General features: G+C 45.8%; 1 protein-coding gene across 2 annotated transcripts in view; it reads left to right on the top strand.

The window, feature by feature from the left end:
- The first annotated feature begins 818 nt into the window (after positions 1 to 818).
- CARHSP1 (calcium regulated heat stable protein 1) overlaps positions 819 to 16,916 on the top strand; it is a 37,315-nt gene continuing 21,217 nt past the window's right edge. Inside the window, exon 1 of one of the 2 annotated variants that reach the window (XM_054842704.1) lies at positions 819 to 911. The gene's annotated coding sequence lies outside the window, so the exon portion shown is untranslated. Of the gene's footprint in view, positions 912 to 9,362; positions 9,458 to 16,916 lie in introns of those variants that run through there. The other variant, XM_054842705.1, reaches the window with a different exon arrangement.

Here is a 16,916-nt window from a genome sequence, read left to right as displayed (position 1 = left end):
AAGAATACAGTGCCTAAGCTATCTTTTAAAACCATGTTCTAAAATACTGTGGTTTATTATCAGCTAGGAAGATTGTGCACAAATGAAAGCATTGCTAAAATTGTGGTGGCTGGATACTGGATGAAGACGGCGCGCTCTGCCATAACATCTTTGAGTGATTCTTGTGTTCCTAGTGAAGTCTGTGACAATTAACTGAGAGTTTGTCCTCACCACTGGCCTGTACTGTCTCATCAGTTGTCCTGCTGCGGCTTCCACATCAGGCCCTGTTGTGGCAGCTCTGGTATGCAGGAGATGCCAAACACATGCAAATGTGATGCTACCAGGGAGCACACATGTGGGCTTTCTCATCACCTTGCACCACAGCTCATTTTCCTCATTTGGGAAAATTTACCAGGGTTATTCTTCTGTAACTTCAAATGGTTTTACTGAGCCCTCTGGCCATACCATCCCTTCTTTAACACCATTTTCACGTCACTGTTGTAATTTTATTTTCTGACAGACGGGCTTGGGGCCAAGCATGATGGTCTCCGAGGCTGTTACCAGGAGAAAAGCCCACGTGTGTGCTGAGGTGCACTGTGTGTGTGCCCTCTGCCTTGGGAACTGCATGCGGAGGGGCAATAAAATTAAGCATAAAAACCCAAAGCTCTCAAGTTAGTGAAAAGGCATCTGAAGACACCCACTCGCGGCTCGGTTCCCCGAGCAGCCGCCGCTCCCCCGGCCGCGGGGAGCGCGCTCCAGCCCGGGGCAGGGCGGCGGGGCCGCCCGGGAAGGCGGTGGCCGGGGCGGAGCGGGGCGGCCGGGGCTGCCGGCCCGGCCCACCCGCCTTATAGCGTGGGGCACGCCGCGGCAGCGCCAGCGCCGCCCGTCAGCCCGGCCCGCAGCGGCCGCCGCGCCCGCCCTTCCTGCCCGAGGTGAGCGGGGCTCGGCCGGGGCCGCCTGCCAGCAGCTCCCGCCGCGGGGGCGCCGGGCCGGGGTGGGGGCTTCGGGGTGATTGTGTTGCTGTTTGTGGTTTTTTTTTTCCCGAGCGGAACCGGGGGGCGAGGTTGGGAAGGTCCTTTCGCTCAGCGCCGGGAGTGCGGCGTAGCCGGCTCGGGCAGCCCTTCCCGGGGCTGAAACACCTCGCAGGGGAGGGAAGCCGGGTCGGGTGTGCCTGCTAGGAGGTGCATCGTGCTCTGCTCTCGCCTCCTCCATTTCAGTGGATTTATTTCACTTAAGATTTTAGGGCTAGTTTGCCTTTTTTTCCTAAACACTTGTTTGTGCTTTTTTTTCTTTTCTTTTTTTTTTTTCCACTTAGGTACTGGGAATGTGTCATTGTTATGCTCAGAATTGCTTATTTTATAAATCATGAGAAAGGCAAAGCATGCTAATTAAAATCTTTCTCACACTAGGAAGAAAAAGATCTAATAGCACTGGTTGCTTAGGGGGATACTTCAAAACTTCCTAGAGAGTCTGTTGCTGTGGTATGAATGGTTCACTCTTGACGCTCAGCACCTCTGTACATTAAAGCTGGGGAAAACAACCCTTATTTCATGTTCTTTTTGCATGTTGGATGTGTATGCGTGTCACTTCTTGCCCTTGTAGAGAAGTTTCTAAGCTTAATTTTTGGATCTGTGCCTCTGAATCTGGCTTTTAGGGAGGGGATTTGAAGTTCTTTTCTGACACTGTTTTTGCTGGAACTGCAGAGCTACTTCTGAGAAATGTTTGCAAAATCTTCTGTGGTGCCAGATATGATTTCTTGGAGAGTCTCAGAAAATTTCAAGGCTGCTTTGATGTGACCCTCCTGATCATTATTTTTTGGGAGGTTGAGAAGGGTTTTTTGACTGCTGTTCTTAATCTTGACCTTCTATTTATTATATTATGTTTGGCAAACATATTTTGTTTCTTTCTGTTGATTATTAATAATGGAAGATAGCAAGTCCCCTGAACATACCTGCAGAGGGCTTGCACTTTCATAAATGCAATTTAGTATCTCATTAAATCCAATGAGGCTTATCTAACATGTTGTAAGGATGCTTTTGGCTTTTTAAAAGTATGCATATATGAAGACTTTGTGTTTACAGAAAAAAAATTGTGTGCGCAAAAGAAAACGTAGGAGCGATGTGACTGTTCTCTGGCAATGGTTACATTTTCACTTACTACATGGGGGTGTAAAAAGAGAAAACACATTTCTTGTAAGTGGCCCTTTGCAGAGGCGAAGCTGAGGCTGGAGCTCATCCCACAGCCCTGTGTGTGTCGTGACACCCATGAGTGACATGACCGACCACATGGTCGTGCTGCCTCTCTGTCCCCCCATGTCCTGTGCACCTGCTTCTGGCCACAGCTACCCTCTCCACTGCCCTGAGCTTCTGTCATTGTGGTTTGCCCATGGTTGTAAATATTTTAACTAGCATCATCCCCCTCCTCCTCTGCGCATGTAAGCACAGAAATATTTGCATACAAGTAATTTTAAAGTAGCCAGATAAGGCCAGGTAATGCTGACTTCTGTCTTCTCTTATGACTGTTGCTTTTAGGTAGTGGTGTACTTCTGGTGAATCAGTCTTTATGTAGACTTGAAGAATTAAACATGCCATGAATATATCTACTGCTAGTAAAGCTCCCTTACAGCAAACTGCCAGGCCATGTTGGTATTACGCTACACAAAATGTGGTTGTTTGGACAAAATGTGGTGTGTAGGGGTATTTCTAGGTGATAGGACGAGCAGGCAATGGTCAGGGTTGTTCTTGGTGCTAAGCATGGTAGTGGCAGAAGTAAAGAAATCCTTCCCCTGCTTCCATTTCACCATGAGTGGGCTGTGGGGTACAGAAGCAGATGGAACCTTCTGGTTGTGGCTAGGGTGGCTTCAGGGTGAAAGCTGTTACTGATTTCACCTTTTCGTCTATTTTTGTCTCAAGTTTATATCAGGAACTGGTTTTGGTTCACTGCCCATGGGGTAGACTCTGCAGGGATTGATAGTAACTGCTTAAAACTTGGAAGATGACTGTTGAGGATCACCATTAGCAAAATTTAATGACATTGTAACTGTTTGAGTCTACATTGATAAATATTCTGGATGTTGGTGGCAAGAGTTGACAGTTAATTTGCCCCTCATCTGGAAGGTTTCTGACAGATACTAAGGAGAGGAATTGAGTTTGAAAAGTGCAAAACCTGTCAACTTCTGTCTTGGAGCAGGGGAGGGGAGCGAGTCCCTGGGGCTGGGAGCTGCCTTCTCCAGGGGGCCTGCAGGCAGTGGGGCTGGGAACAGCACTTTGCACAGCAGAGGGGATGCAATCTTTGGGGAGGAAAAAGGAAATAGCTTGTTTCTGCACAACATTTTAAAAAAAAAAAACAAACCAAAACTCAAATCCTGCTTTTTGCAACAGGTTGATGTGGAGAACCAAACAAAAAGAAACAGCTGAAACACTGTGTAGGGAAACAAGTGATGCAGATTGGTGATGCAGATGTTGGTGATTTGAGTTTGCATGATGTGACACTCCCCAGTGTAGTTCAGATAAAATGAAAAATAGAAAGCATTCATCTGACTAACCGCTTTCTCTTTTCTCTCAGGGCAGGGTAGAGACAGTTGTTTTGCTTCCTTCTATCCCAGTCTTATATTGTCTCTTCCTCATGTCTGAGGCAGCCCCCTGGACAGATCAGTAATCTTCATTTCCTCTGCTTCCCGCACTGATCTCCATTCATTTGCCTTCATCGCTGCCTGTCCGGATGGTCTCTGGGGGCTGCAGGGAGTAACTCACAGCCCTGGTGAAGCAGCCGTAGCCTTGTGCTGCTCTCTGCTCTTTCGCTTCTGTAATTTTGTTCCTCTGAGCCGGCCTCTGCTAGCTAGGTAGCAGTTTCAGGATTTATCTTTGTGCCTGTTTGCCTTTTTCATGACATGCATGCGGATATAGCTTGTGTGATATAACCCACGTTACCAGGAAGAGTACTGAACGAGGCAGTGAATTGTGCCTGTGCAGCTAACAAAGACAGTGCTGCATACACGGTGTTGAACTCTTCTTATTGCAGCATTGTTTCTTGCACAATCTCCCCTTTCTGAGGATAAACAGCTGCCTCTTGGTTTTTGTAAACAGGCACAAGTGAGACCACTTTGGAGGAAGACTTTGCTTTTTTGCCTTTAGCTAGTTACTAAGAAAAAAAGACATTAAGGAGCAAGATGCAGAGAAGGGGACCACACTGTCATGGGGTACCACCTCAGAGCACCATCCCCACCTTGGTGGCAGCTGTGAAGTGCATCTGGGAGAAGGAACCAAATGGATTTCTTTGTGTGGTGCAGAAAGACACTTACTTAGCTTTCATTTCTGTCATTTTTGGGGCATGTGGAGTACATTAAAGTGGTGCTTCCGTTGTTTGCTCTCCCCCAGGGAAGCTGTAAAATACCATGCAAGTCAAGCCGCATCTTCTCAGGCTTGGCCGTAGGGCTTACGAGTAAACGGGGTGTGGGTTCTGCCCTGGGAGCCTGACCTCGCACTAATGGACAGGGCTGCAACAGCCTGGAAAATGCCCTCCCACTTCAGTTAAATTGGATTTCATTTGTGTGGTTCCTCTGACACTACAATCTTAATGTCTGATTTCAGAGGTTTGCTGATTCTTTATTTGCCTTTGTTTTGAGACTGTTGCACAGCTGCTTTTTTCATTGGGTCGATTTAAGATATAGATAAATGACAAAAGTAACCTAAGAAATGCTTTTTAAATAGCGATTGAGGATCTTGGGGGTAATGATACTCGCATTAAGAGGTTGCTGCATTATTAATGCAATTTAGAAACTGAATAGTAGTCTAAAGGAAACGAACATTAAATTTTTGACGTATTATCCACGGTGTGTGTTAGGCTCCGCAGGCTAATCTAACGCTTGAATTCTGCATTTCTCCAGGGAGGAGCTGGAGATAGGGTGAAGGTCTCAACAGATGTTTAAATACTAGGGTGTTTCAAGGACAGCAAACATGATTTTGGCCTTTGGGTTCTTGCCAGGCTGTTTGGGTAATAATTCTGTTTGGTGCCCTGTGACCACACATTTCACCTAGCAACGGGGTCCGGGAAGGTAAACTTGGGGTTGAGCTGCAGCCTCCTTTTGAAAGGTGATCAGACAGTGGAGGAATAAAGGCACAGAGAAAACAAAATAACCTGCAGTTAAATCCCTGGGTGGCTTTCCACCGAGAGCAGCACTGCAGGGAAGGGCTCTATTACAGTTTTCTGGAAAACACACGTAAGTGTGCGTGTGCCGCATTGCATGGCCGTGTTCCTTACCCCGATGGCTCTGTGCCTGATCTGATCACAGGCCGCTTTGTGCGGGACGAAGGAAAACAGAGAACCTTGACCTGATAGTTTCTCTTGAATATTAAACCACGCTGGTCCTTTGCCATGCCTCATGAGCAGCATATGACTTTGGAAGTGGCAGAGCATTAAGAGCTAAGGCTGATCCCAAGAAGGAAAGCAAAGTATGTGTTGGTGCTACTTTGAGTGGGAGCTCATGAGCTAACGCGCTGGGGGCTGCTGCAAAACTGGGGTGGGAAGCAAAGCTGGATCGAGCATTGGTGGCACTGCAGCCATGAGACACCAGCGGAGCATGGCCAGCATTGATGAGTGCTCCCACACTGCACTGTAGGAGCCTGTATGGGTCTCTGTCTTGCTCAGCTGCATGTAGCATGCTGCATGTCACATCAGCAGTGATGTATGTGTCCGTGGTGGAGGACAGACTGCCACTTGGTATGGAGATACAGCTGCTTGCTGCAACTGCAGCTTTTTGATGACTAACAGGAAAAAAAAAAAATTTCTATGAATCAGAGTGTGAACTTCTGCTTTCAAAAGACTGTTTACGCAGTTGACCGTTAGAGTAGGAGTAGGGAGATTTGTAGCAGACCCAGCATCTGACGTTCACCTTGCCTTCCCAGTGCTGGGAAGGGAGGGATTCGTGTATTCTGTCATGGCAGCTCTGCCAGGGGAGTCACACTGCTTTCCTTCAGGCACAACTCTGCATCTTAAAACCTTTCCAGGAGTGCTGCATTTCCCAAGCCTTGAAAATTTTTGCCACTTGCTATTGCAGAGGCTGTCTGGACAAAGTGTAGTCTGTGTCCAGGAAATAAACATTTAATCTTGCCTGTCCAGTTGGGGAGGAATTTTCTTTTTATGTTAGTACTCGTTTAATGAATGATTTGTTTACACTGCACAGCCAGTCAGGTTGACCAAGGCACTCTAGCAATAGGGACTATATTGTTTTATGAGCTCCTGCATTCTCACTGATTATTGTTTGGTGGCTTTCTCTTCGTGATATGATTTCAGAAGGCTGGTCAAAGGCATTTGCTTGTTTTCAGTTACACCAGTTACTTGATTGAAGTAAACCACAGTCATGATTGCAACTTCTTGACAATTACTTAAAAGGGTAAAAGAAACTGCCAAACAGCAAGGTAAAAGAATTTCCTGTTTATAAAATTCACACTTGTTACTGAGGTGAAAATACATGATTCGGATTTTTTCATCCAGCTCAGCAAGGCAGTGCCTGTCTGTGCAGTGGCATGTCCAGACCAGGAACCCTGCTGACAGTAGCCAGGAAAGGCAGAATTTACTCGGCTGTGTAGATTGTGACTCTATTTCCTCCAGTATTTGGAGAAAATCTAGCAACGGGGATTACAAAACATGGTGATAACCATTTCCTAGAGCCTCTTCCTGATGGAGACTGGTAGGAGGAGTTCTAAAGTATTTCAAAGTATTTTACTGGTAGGGGAGAGATCAAATAGAGTGACTACTTGTATTCACTTTCTGCTTTATGGTGTTATAGAAAGTATGTCTGAAAAGTGTTCTTACATGAGTCTCAGTTTCTGAATAAACATGCGCTTTGTTTCCATGCAGAAAGGCTGCTTTTCCCTATTCCGAGGACTCTGGCAAGAGTCCTAAAAATTATTCTCACCGATGTATAGAGCACAGGTTCTAAAGGAGGAAATGTATGTTTGTATATACCTGTGCAGCTCCACTGTCTTCTGATACGTTATTTTTAAAAAATTTATTTTTACTTTTCCCCAGTACCAGGTTTAGGCAAGGAAAGTCTCTCTCCTTGAGGGCATGAGATGTGCTGCAGTGTCTTTCACCCACAGTAGCAGGGACTTCAGGAAAGAAACTGCTGGAACAGCCCCATTGGGAGAAAAGTGTTTTTGCTGGACACTTGTTAGGCTGGTCTAATTGCGGTCTGGGATCCTAATCAGATTTGTTCTTAAACATTTTAGTGTGGCTGGGCTGCAGTGCTGCCTCTTCCCTGGCGCAGATCCTGAGGATGAACTCTCTTTCTGGTCCCCCACCAATGTGAAGCCATGCAGTCCAGGATCTCCTGGCCACCAAGACTAGGGTGAACCCACCAGGCATGCATGCACCCCATTCCCCTGTGCTGTGGCATGACTTGTTCTGCACTTATGGCTTGCTCCTTTGGCAGGCAGACGTGCAAGCTTACCTGAGGTTTCTTAGATGTGTAACACTAGGTTTCATGCAAAACATTGGTCTAGATAAAAATAACAAAGGCACTGTTACACATTTCCTAGCCTTCGTTTTCTCACTGATCTTGAATCTCTCTTGGTTGTGGGTCTGTTCCAGCTTCGTGTCACTCCTTTACAGGCCTTTTGTGCATTGTGTTAAACCCCCATGGGAAGGACTGCACGCCAGTGCTGTGTGCGTGGGGCTGTGGTAGGAAGGAGCACCCCAGCAGCCCTTTCCTCCTGGCTGCAAGCATGACTCCTGCCTGCTTGTGGCAGGAGAGGCTGTGGGTCCCAGCTCACAGGGTATGGTGTTGGGCTGTGAATCTTGGATGTATGGAAACACTTCCCCAGAGAGCCCTGTGTGAGATGGTGCGTTTAAGATGCATCTCCATCCTTGGCACAGCCCGGGGTGTGTGTGTGGGGCTTGTTCCTAGCTGGGCTGCTTGCCCTGCGCTCTGGGGGTGTGTAGCAGGCAGAAACCCAGCTTGCTTTTGGGCTTCATCTGTCCCTGTCAAGACTGCCAACCGGCTGTCAGTGCCCCCCTGCTTGCCTGCACTCTGCCCTCAGTACCTGCGGTGTTGTAGGTTTGGCCAGTTTCTTGGCTCCTTCCGCCAGGCTTGGTGCAGGAGCCCTGGCGCTAGCTAGTAGGTCTGGTGACACTGTTGTGCTGCTCGAGTGTGGCTACATGCACGTGGGAGGCTGCTATCAGCTCCCAGTAAGCGAATCTGGAAAAGGTCATGTAACTATTGGCACATGGCGAAACAGGTAAATTGAATCAAAATAATCTTTCATAAAGGCATTCACCACCATTGCTGTGTGTGGTGTTCGCTCTGCTTGTATGTCCCATTTGCTCTGTGTTTGCATTTGAAGTAGATACAGCTCTTTTGGGTAGCAACTGCTGTAATACAATGGTTAGTGCAATTTTCTATTAAACATGTGCTTCTATATTGATTTTTAGTTTTATACCTGAAGAACAGGCTGGAGGCCCCATTCCTGGAAGTGTTTAAGACCAGGTTGGATGAGGCTTTGGGCAACGTGATCTAGTGGAGGGTGTCCCTGCCTGTAGCAGGGAGGTTGGAGCTAGATGATATTTAAGGTCCCTTCCAACCCAAACCAGTCTATGATTCTAACATACGTGCCTCAAGATTCGTCTGCTTTTTTTCAGCTGTAACAGTTGATTTTTACCTTCCCTGAAAAGCTTATGTTGCCTGTTCCCTTGCTTTGGTCTGTGCTGGCTTTTGAGCATTAACACAGTAGACACAAATAATAGCAACAGCATCTGTGATTCTGGACAGCTCTGTCCTGTTCCGTACACTTCCAGCACATCACTGGAGCCATGGCTCTCAAAATCACAGCGTGGTAAATAGTTTTGTTGATGCGTAAGTAGGCACGAAATCCAGCCTAGTACACGTGCCTGTGCTGGCACTGTGGTTTTGCAGGCAGTAAAACACAATACGACTCCTTTTGCCATTTAACTGGCTCTGAATGCAGAGAGTGGATATGCTGAGCAAGAAAGACTAGTTTGTTCACACATTGTAATTGAGGAAAGCAATCAAACTCCTTGTAGGTCCATTTTCCCATTAGTCGGCTAAGAATGATGCATTGCCTACAGTAGACTTGCTGGACTATTGGCATTGTAAACCATTTTTGAGACTAAAAAGAATTTTTTTTCCTAGAAGTCTGAAGTGTAATATCAGTGATGTTTTGCAAACTGGAAAAGAGGCCAAGGGGATATGATGGAGGATTTGTGTGACATGTAGCTTCCAAAGGGTTCAGGGTGTTTGTTGAAGTGGCTGCTGTCCCTGAAGCAGTTCTGGAGGCTGTGAGCTGTGGGTGTGTGCTTTGGCTGTATTACTGTTCACGCAATCACAGATTTGATTACACCATATAGGGACTACCTGTTTGTCAGTGCAGTAGACCACACAGATCTATCTAAAGCAGCAGCTTGCAGTGGGGATAGTTGTGCTCCCAAGACTGAGTTGAGGAGAGGTCTGACAAGACATAAGGTAAAATGACAACGTTTTCTATATCAAGTAGTTTGGTTGTGTATGTTTGCTTATGTATACTCTCTTTTGCAAATAGTTTGGTTATGTAAGATGAAACAGATTTGTGCAATGTGTATGTATATGTAGTGCTTGTCCTATAGATTTTAAATTAAGATCATTTCAGCTTGAGAGTCAAGAGCTAACCATTGATTTTATAGTGGTGTTGATGAAGCACTTGCCGCCCGGTGGAGCGTAAGTATGACTTTTGCTTGTGAGCGGGGTTCACGAATGCAGAGCGTGAAGATCCATTGCCTTGGTCTCCTTTTCCCCAAAAGCAGAATGGAACTTCTTGCAGTGATTTTTTTTTTGATCTTGTGACAGGCACGTTGGCAGAGGGTGTGCTGCGTCCCACTTGCTGCTGTGGGGAAGAGACATTGGCCGCAGGAGGGGCAGGTGCTGGGATGGGCTCAGCGGTGACGAAGCCTTGCCACAGTTGAGATACAGGCTGAGGCAGCACAGCACAGTTGCCTGCTGGCAAAGGAAAGCGAGGGGTCGTGACCTCCCTCTATTCAGCTGGTTTGCAAGAAGTCTGCTTTTGGGTCTCGTTCCTCTCCAGTGATACGATCCAGACTGGAGTGAGACTGACTCTGGATTTGAGGGGGGAACCAAGGCTGGCTATTGTCAGCCTGATGAACCTCTGGGGCTCAGTCAGGGTTTTGTATCCAAAGGTATGGACAAGGCTGGTCCTCAAGATGCTGCTGCAAAGGAGGTTGTTATCTCCATTTTAGAGCTGAGGAAATGAGGACACTTAGGGAGGTCTCAGGGTCACAAGCACAAACTTGCTACAGCATGCTGAGATACACTGTAAATTGGGTTGAGACATATGGTGGATGGAATAAGAAAAATGAAAATGCAATTGTTAAATGGGCCAGTGATCTATAAGTGCATATATATATGAACTTCCTCCATTAAAATTTAGGTCTTTCATCCCATCTCCTGTCTTAAGTGTGTGTAAAAATGTTCCCTTTTGTTTGATTTTAATGGAATGTTTGTTTCTACACCTCTGAGTGCTCTGTCAATTAGCACAGGCTGAATATGTGTTTCATCAAGCCATCTTTGTCAGAGTAATGAAGCCAGTTGCAAACCTTTCATGCAGGTGGAATATAGTTTCAAAACTTTGCTGTGATAGAAAAACCTATTGTGGGTGCAGCCACTTGTGTAGGGAGCAGTTGTGCTGCTGGAGTCCGGGAAGTAGGATGCAGGGAGGAAACTGTGGGACAGGCTAGGACAGGAGGAGGCTTTAATGGAAATCAAGGGCATTTCTTTGTTGCTCAGCAGAAGGTGAGAATTTTCTTCACTCTTGTGTCAGATACAGAGGATTTTCTGTTTCTTAAAGTATTTCAGTAAATTGTATATCTGTCAGTCATTAATTGATATTGATGCAGGTTCCTAATGATGTCTTAATCATAAACCATTTGTTTAATTGATTTCTGAGAGATCTAATTGAAATATACTCAGGTTATTAGACTAGGATGCTTTAAAAATACGTACAGGAGGTGTCAGGGAGTGAGACTGGGAGATGGCCTGTGCATTGGGACAGCCAGGCCTGGCAAAAAGGAGTCTGGGGTCTGTGGGGGCCTCATGGTACAGGTGTAAGGATCAAGTTATTTGTGAGTGGTTCCTGACTCTGTACCCTGCCATCTGCCTCTTGCTGTAATGCTGGCAGATGAAATAGCCTCAGAGGATTATTTTTCCCTTTGCCAATACTTGTATGCCTCATAAATTTCCATGGTTATAGATCTTTGTAATGTGAACTGTTTTCCCCTATTGAAAATGTTGATTAGGGAGGAAACCCAGTGAACTAATTGTCCTGAATAACATTTGAGCCACATAAATATTTCAGGGGATTTCAGTAGCCTTAAAAGGCTCAAAGTTGCACATGAACAAACTTACTCGTAATTGTGGCTGAAGTTTTGTGATGTGAGAGGAGGCTGAAAAAGGGAGAACTTTTGAAAAGTGCCTGGGGATTTACATATGTATAACTATTCTTTATAATAGTATGACACTGTATAAGTCCATTTGCCTTGTAGATGAGCCCTAAGACGCTTAGATACAAGATACATGAGATTTCTCATGTTTTGGTGTAAATATTTTCTGCCAGTATCCTGGAATAAATTCACATGGAATATGCCAGCATGGAAGTAATGGCAGAGGCAGACCTTCAGACTTGCAAAAACACTGAAGGAAGAGCTGAATTGCGAAGCTGGAGAGCAAGCGCTGGAAGGGACAGCTTGTTCCCTGTTCAGCCATATATTGTACCTCATCTGGGAAATACATAAGCTTACTGTGATTGAGTCTGTTTAGCAAGAATAGGATGAGATGTGTTAAATGTTGCCTCTGCTATCCAAGAACAGAGTTCCCAGCCTTGGCTAATGGAGGCATGATGAAGGCAGCAGGAGTCTGAAGTGATCAGTATGGCTCAGTGCTAGAGACCATAAAACATAAAATAGGTAATATCTGGTCTCTGGCCAGAGCTAGCTAACTTGTTGACAAGCTAAGTCTTTAGAAATATTTGATACTAGTAGGGTTTATCATCTAAGAAAGAGTAATGGCAGCCATTCAAGTGACAAATCAGGGGAGTGATTTAGAAATACTAAGAAGTATTTTAAAAAGACATAAGGTTTTTCTTTTGTACTTAGAAATTTAAAAGGGGCGGGGGGAACACCGTAAAGAAGTTTGTAGCTCCTCTTGCTTTCTATCCCATTTATGTCACTTTTGGTGGAAAATTTAAGGTTTGATTTATGAATAAGCTTGCACCCTTCCCTGTGTGCCCCCCTAAGCTACTGCTTCTTTACCGTTTGGTCCCTTGCATAATATGCCCTTCCCTTTCCTTTTCTTACCTTATTTACTATGCTCTGTCTTTTGATCTCACTGTCCTTTCTTAATGTCTCTGTAAAAAGGCCACTCTTTACTGTCCGCTAAAAGATGGTTTTTTTTACATGACAGTTAAACTGTAGGACTCCTTTCCATAGGATACTGTTGGTGCTAAAGGATTATATGAGCTCAGGAAGGGCCTGAAAAAACTCATAGGAGGTTATTAAATACCATTATGCAACCTTTAGTTTAGCGTTTATTTAAACCATACATCCAGGATGCTGGAAAGATGTTGAGGGTAAGCACTACTGTGTACTCACCTTATACTTAACTCTGACCTAGGCAGCCACACCTGGCTACCAGCATCAGACTAAGTCATCCTGATTTTCCCCCATTTCACTGTGAAAGTCCTTTTGTGGTCTCCCTTCACACCTCCCTGTCCCTTTATTACAGCCCGTCTGGGACACATGAAGACGAACTTTTAGCTGGGGAAACCAACGCTTGCTACTGGAGGTGACGTGTTGTGTACTTGGCTCCAGGGAAAGAGCGCTTGGAACAGGGCTTTGGGAGTTGCTGTATGTGCTTCCGCTCCTGGTTCTGGCAGTGCGGGTGTTGCTGGCAGTGATTTTGCAAGCAGCTGCGCAGTGCTGCGACACAGTGTCACTGTGCTGCTGCAGAAACAACCAGGTTTGTAGCAGTTCGTGCAGAAAGCAGTTGGCAGACTGAAAGCAAGGCAAGATGCTGGGCGTCACACCCCAGCCTTGTGCTGGCTCAGCAGCATCATCTTGCTAGTCCAGGAGTGATGATTCACGATCTGCCCGCAGCCGTACCTTGGACTGTCTGGGCCCTTGGCTGCCCAGCAGCACGTGGAGGGGTGTAACAGCTCATCCCCACCATGATGACTCCTACCTGGTCCCACCATATTTGGTTGGCGTGAGGCTGCTGTGTCCTGCCCTGGTGCAGGTAATGCAAGGGCTGATGTGCAGGTCTGTCTCCCAGACTTACTTCAAGCATGATGCTCTGTAACCTGTGGATCTGCATGAGCGAGGAAATGAAGCTGTATGCGCAATCTTTAGACTTATTGTGGGCTTACATTTCAGGTAAGGTTACGTCTCCACTATACGATGTGGCTTGGTACTGGAGATGCCCGCGCTTACTAGTGCACAGGACAGACTCATGCCGTGCAGGCAGTAGCTCTGTTGCAGAGCACAGCTCAGTCTGTTCCAGCCTTAGCCATGACAATGCTGTGATGGGCCCACTCTTCACAGCACCGCAGACTTTTCTCCTTGCTGGTAAGGCAGGGCTTCCCAGAACAGCTGCGACAGCACTTTTCCTTTGCTGTTTCAATGCCTTTCTCATACTGTTCTCATGGCCTTGTGCCTGTGATAGCATGGAGAGTGCTCATGAGAATCCCCCCTCTGCCTGCCTTCCCTGCCTTGTTGAGGACTTTTTGGTTTGTACTAGAGATAACCAAAGCAAAGTGAACAGCACTACAGGTGACGGTCATTTAAATACTTGATGACATTAGCCAATAATATATGTGCACAGGAACTTAAGTCACTGGGCAACACTTATACCTGATCAGCATGCATTAGTTATCACCATCATCTTCAGGCATCATCTTCATCCTTGCTTGGGAAGAGCTCGTAGAGGATGGTGCTTGTCTGGGACCTGTCATTGCTTGTCCAGGCTTGCTGTGAACTGGGGAGAGTTTTCCATCTCTTTTAATCTGTTCTTTAAACAAAAATAGGTAAGTGAGATTTTGTAAGCAGGTTGAAGTCTTGGACTTGTGCTGTGAGAGAGTGTGAGGGGAGGTGTGCTGGTCTCAGGACAGCTCTGTACTGTTCCCAGCCCGATGACTGCTGCCCAGCGTTGTGCTGAAGAAGTTACCTTACCGCTGCGTGCTGTTGTTTTCTGCTCCCACTGAAATACTTTTTGACAAGATGTAGGGTGAAATATGCTCCTCCTCATATTACTGTGCACACTCTCCCTTTAGGCAAATCCTAGTGAGTGCTATCACCTGTGGCAGCCGACACACTCCAGCTGGGTACGGCCTCCTGTGTTTGCTTACAAGCAAAGGACCCTGGCTAACTCTGTTCTGGGCAGTTGGGAGCAAGAAGGTTATACAACATCAATCGCAGCATATATCTCTGTATTTTTGATAGAATGAGCCACAGGGTGTCACCATATATACTTCAGTATAACCATAAACCAGTTGAAACACGTACCTAATCTAACTATCCCCTCTGTTCCTTAACCTACATGCATTTTTTTAAGTGCGTCTGACAGCTTACATGAACAGTGGGAAATACAGGACTGTAACAAGTCCTCATCTTTATCAATACACTATATAGGCTGCTGCTCACTTGGTTCCCCTCCCACCCCTTTCCATGGTTTCCGCTGTGCGGGGCTGGTTTGTGCTGCTCAGGCAGCATTGCTTTCAGACAGAGCAAACTGCTCGCTAGAGTAGCAGAAGGGCAGCCACAGTGTTTGGGGAAGAGGGTGTTCACTGGTGACACTGCTTAGAAATAGCTGTTGCTCCTTAAACTCAACCCTGTTTTAATCCAAATTAATTTGTATGCACAGACAAGCAATAGGAATTTTCCTTGTATTTTGCTTACCTTATGATTAGGCTTTTACTGGACCTGGGGACAGTTGGGCAATGTCCTGGTTTCCATTAACAGCCAAATTGCTACAGTATGTGGGCACTCCTCTGCAGCCTCCGAGAGCATAATGTTTATACCGTAATCCTTTGTGTCGACACGTCACACGCGTGTTGCAACTGCTCTGAGTTTCACTGTTAATTGAAATACCAGTATTAATTGTGGAAACTTAGTCATGCAAACTGAGCTGGAAGGGGAAGCTTTTTGAACCAGCTGTTCTGTAATTGTGTATGTTTTGTAAGTGCTTAACTCTGTGACGCAGGAGGAGACCTGTGATGCTCTGTGGTGCTGGGATCCTTGTGTACACTGGGGGATGAGTGCCAGAAAGTGCTTTGGAAAGAAACTGCAGGTGGGACCAGTACTGTGGGCTGGCACTCAGAGTGAGTGGGTGCTCAGGTGCCTCAGAGACATGTTAGGGAGCTGGGAGCTGCTTTAGAGGAACTGGGGGCACCCTTGGGAGCCAAGCACCCCCAGTTCCTCTCCTTCATCAGGGCAAGGTAATGTGGGGAGCAGAGGGTCCTGGTGCCTTCACTCTTTCAGTATATGAGAGCAAGGGACATACTGTTGGGAAAGGGCACTTTGGAGCAGAATCAGTCTCTGTGTGCCATCGAGCTGTGTTTTTTCTCTTGCTGAATAGAGCTAATAGCTGTGAGCAGAAGAGCAGGCAAAGCTCAGGGGTTTATCTGCACGGCTTCCTTACAGAAGAAAAGAAGTGCAGCTGTGTAGAATAAATTTGGAAACCAGGACATTTAAAAGTGAGTTACTTAAGAGTTCTTGATGTTGTTTCTAAATCCAAGGAAAGCCCAGAAAACAAACAAATTTTCAGATGTCCACATTCCTCTTAGAGGTTGAAACGAAAGAGCTAACTTCCAGCAAAACCCAGCTGAAAGCGGCTGCTCTTTGGCTACAGAAACATCTCTCTCCTTGGGGAAAGGCCTGGTTTTCCAGGTATGTGTGGCCAGTGCTGTTCTGTTCATAGACCATCGTGGCACCTTCTGAAAGCAGCTCCTACAGTGTCATTTCCCGGCGAAGGAGGCCAGAAAGAGCTTTTTCTCTGTGCTGGAGCACTGAAGCATGCTGAGCAATGCTTCCTGGCGATGAGCTCTGTGCCCGCTGGACCTGTTGCAATGTCTGTTGTGTGAAAAAGAAACCGTTCATAGACGAAGAAATTTCCTGGAGTCTGTTACCCTGCCCTATCCGGTTTGACTCTTTTCCAGGCATTTCCTTTAATTAAAAGTGAGCATAGATTTCCATGGTAGCGTTGTGCTGGTCAGAATGGATAACTACCCCAAAACTACTATTTTTAGAGGTATGGGGTAGACTTAAAGTAGAATAGAAAAAGAACGTATAGATATGTAGAGAAATGATGGTGGCATTTCTGAAATTCTCTTCAATAGATTTTTTTTTTGGATAGTATTTTATGGAGAATTTCAGAAATTTCTCCTGCATGTATTGTACTCTGTGCTTTGTAGGTCACCTGTTACAGATAACATTTTGAGGTCTCTTTGTCTACACGTTTGCCAATTTTTCTGAAAAAAGTATGGTAAAAATATATTTTTGCTTTGTAATGTTAAATCAGTTTATTGTTTCCATGATGCTTCTGTGATTTATTTTATTTATATTTTAGTCTGGTGCATATCTACAGTCTGAAAAAAATTAAAAAATGACATTGATGAAAGATAAATGGTGCATGTTGAAATACGGGCAGATTTAAGGGTAACATGGCATGTGGTTGGAGTTTCCTAAAGAGGCTGAAAATATCACCACCTTGCGTCATGTTACATTCATTCACCCGAAGGCAAATATTTTGCTGACTCAAGCAGAAGAGAGATACTGTCTGTATTGTCCCTCATGTCTGTTGTAGCTGGAATCTCATGCTGTGGGGCTTTTTGTAGCTATGATTTGCTGCTATGGAGTACTGTCTGCCTTCACAAGGCACAACA

This window comes from Grus americana, chromosome 15 (assembly GCF_028858705.1).
Source record: "Grus americana isolate bGruAme1 chromosome 15, bGruAme1.mat, whole genome shotgun sequence".
Lineage (NCBI taxonomy): Eukaryota > Metazoa > Chordata > Aves > Gruiformes > Gruidae > Grus > Grus americana.
The sequence above is the reverse complement of the archived record's forward strand: the minus strand, read 5'-3'. Positions and strand labels throughout refer to the sequence as shown.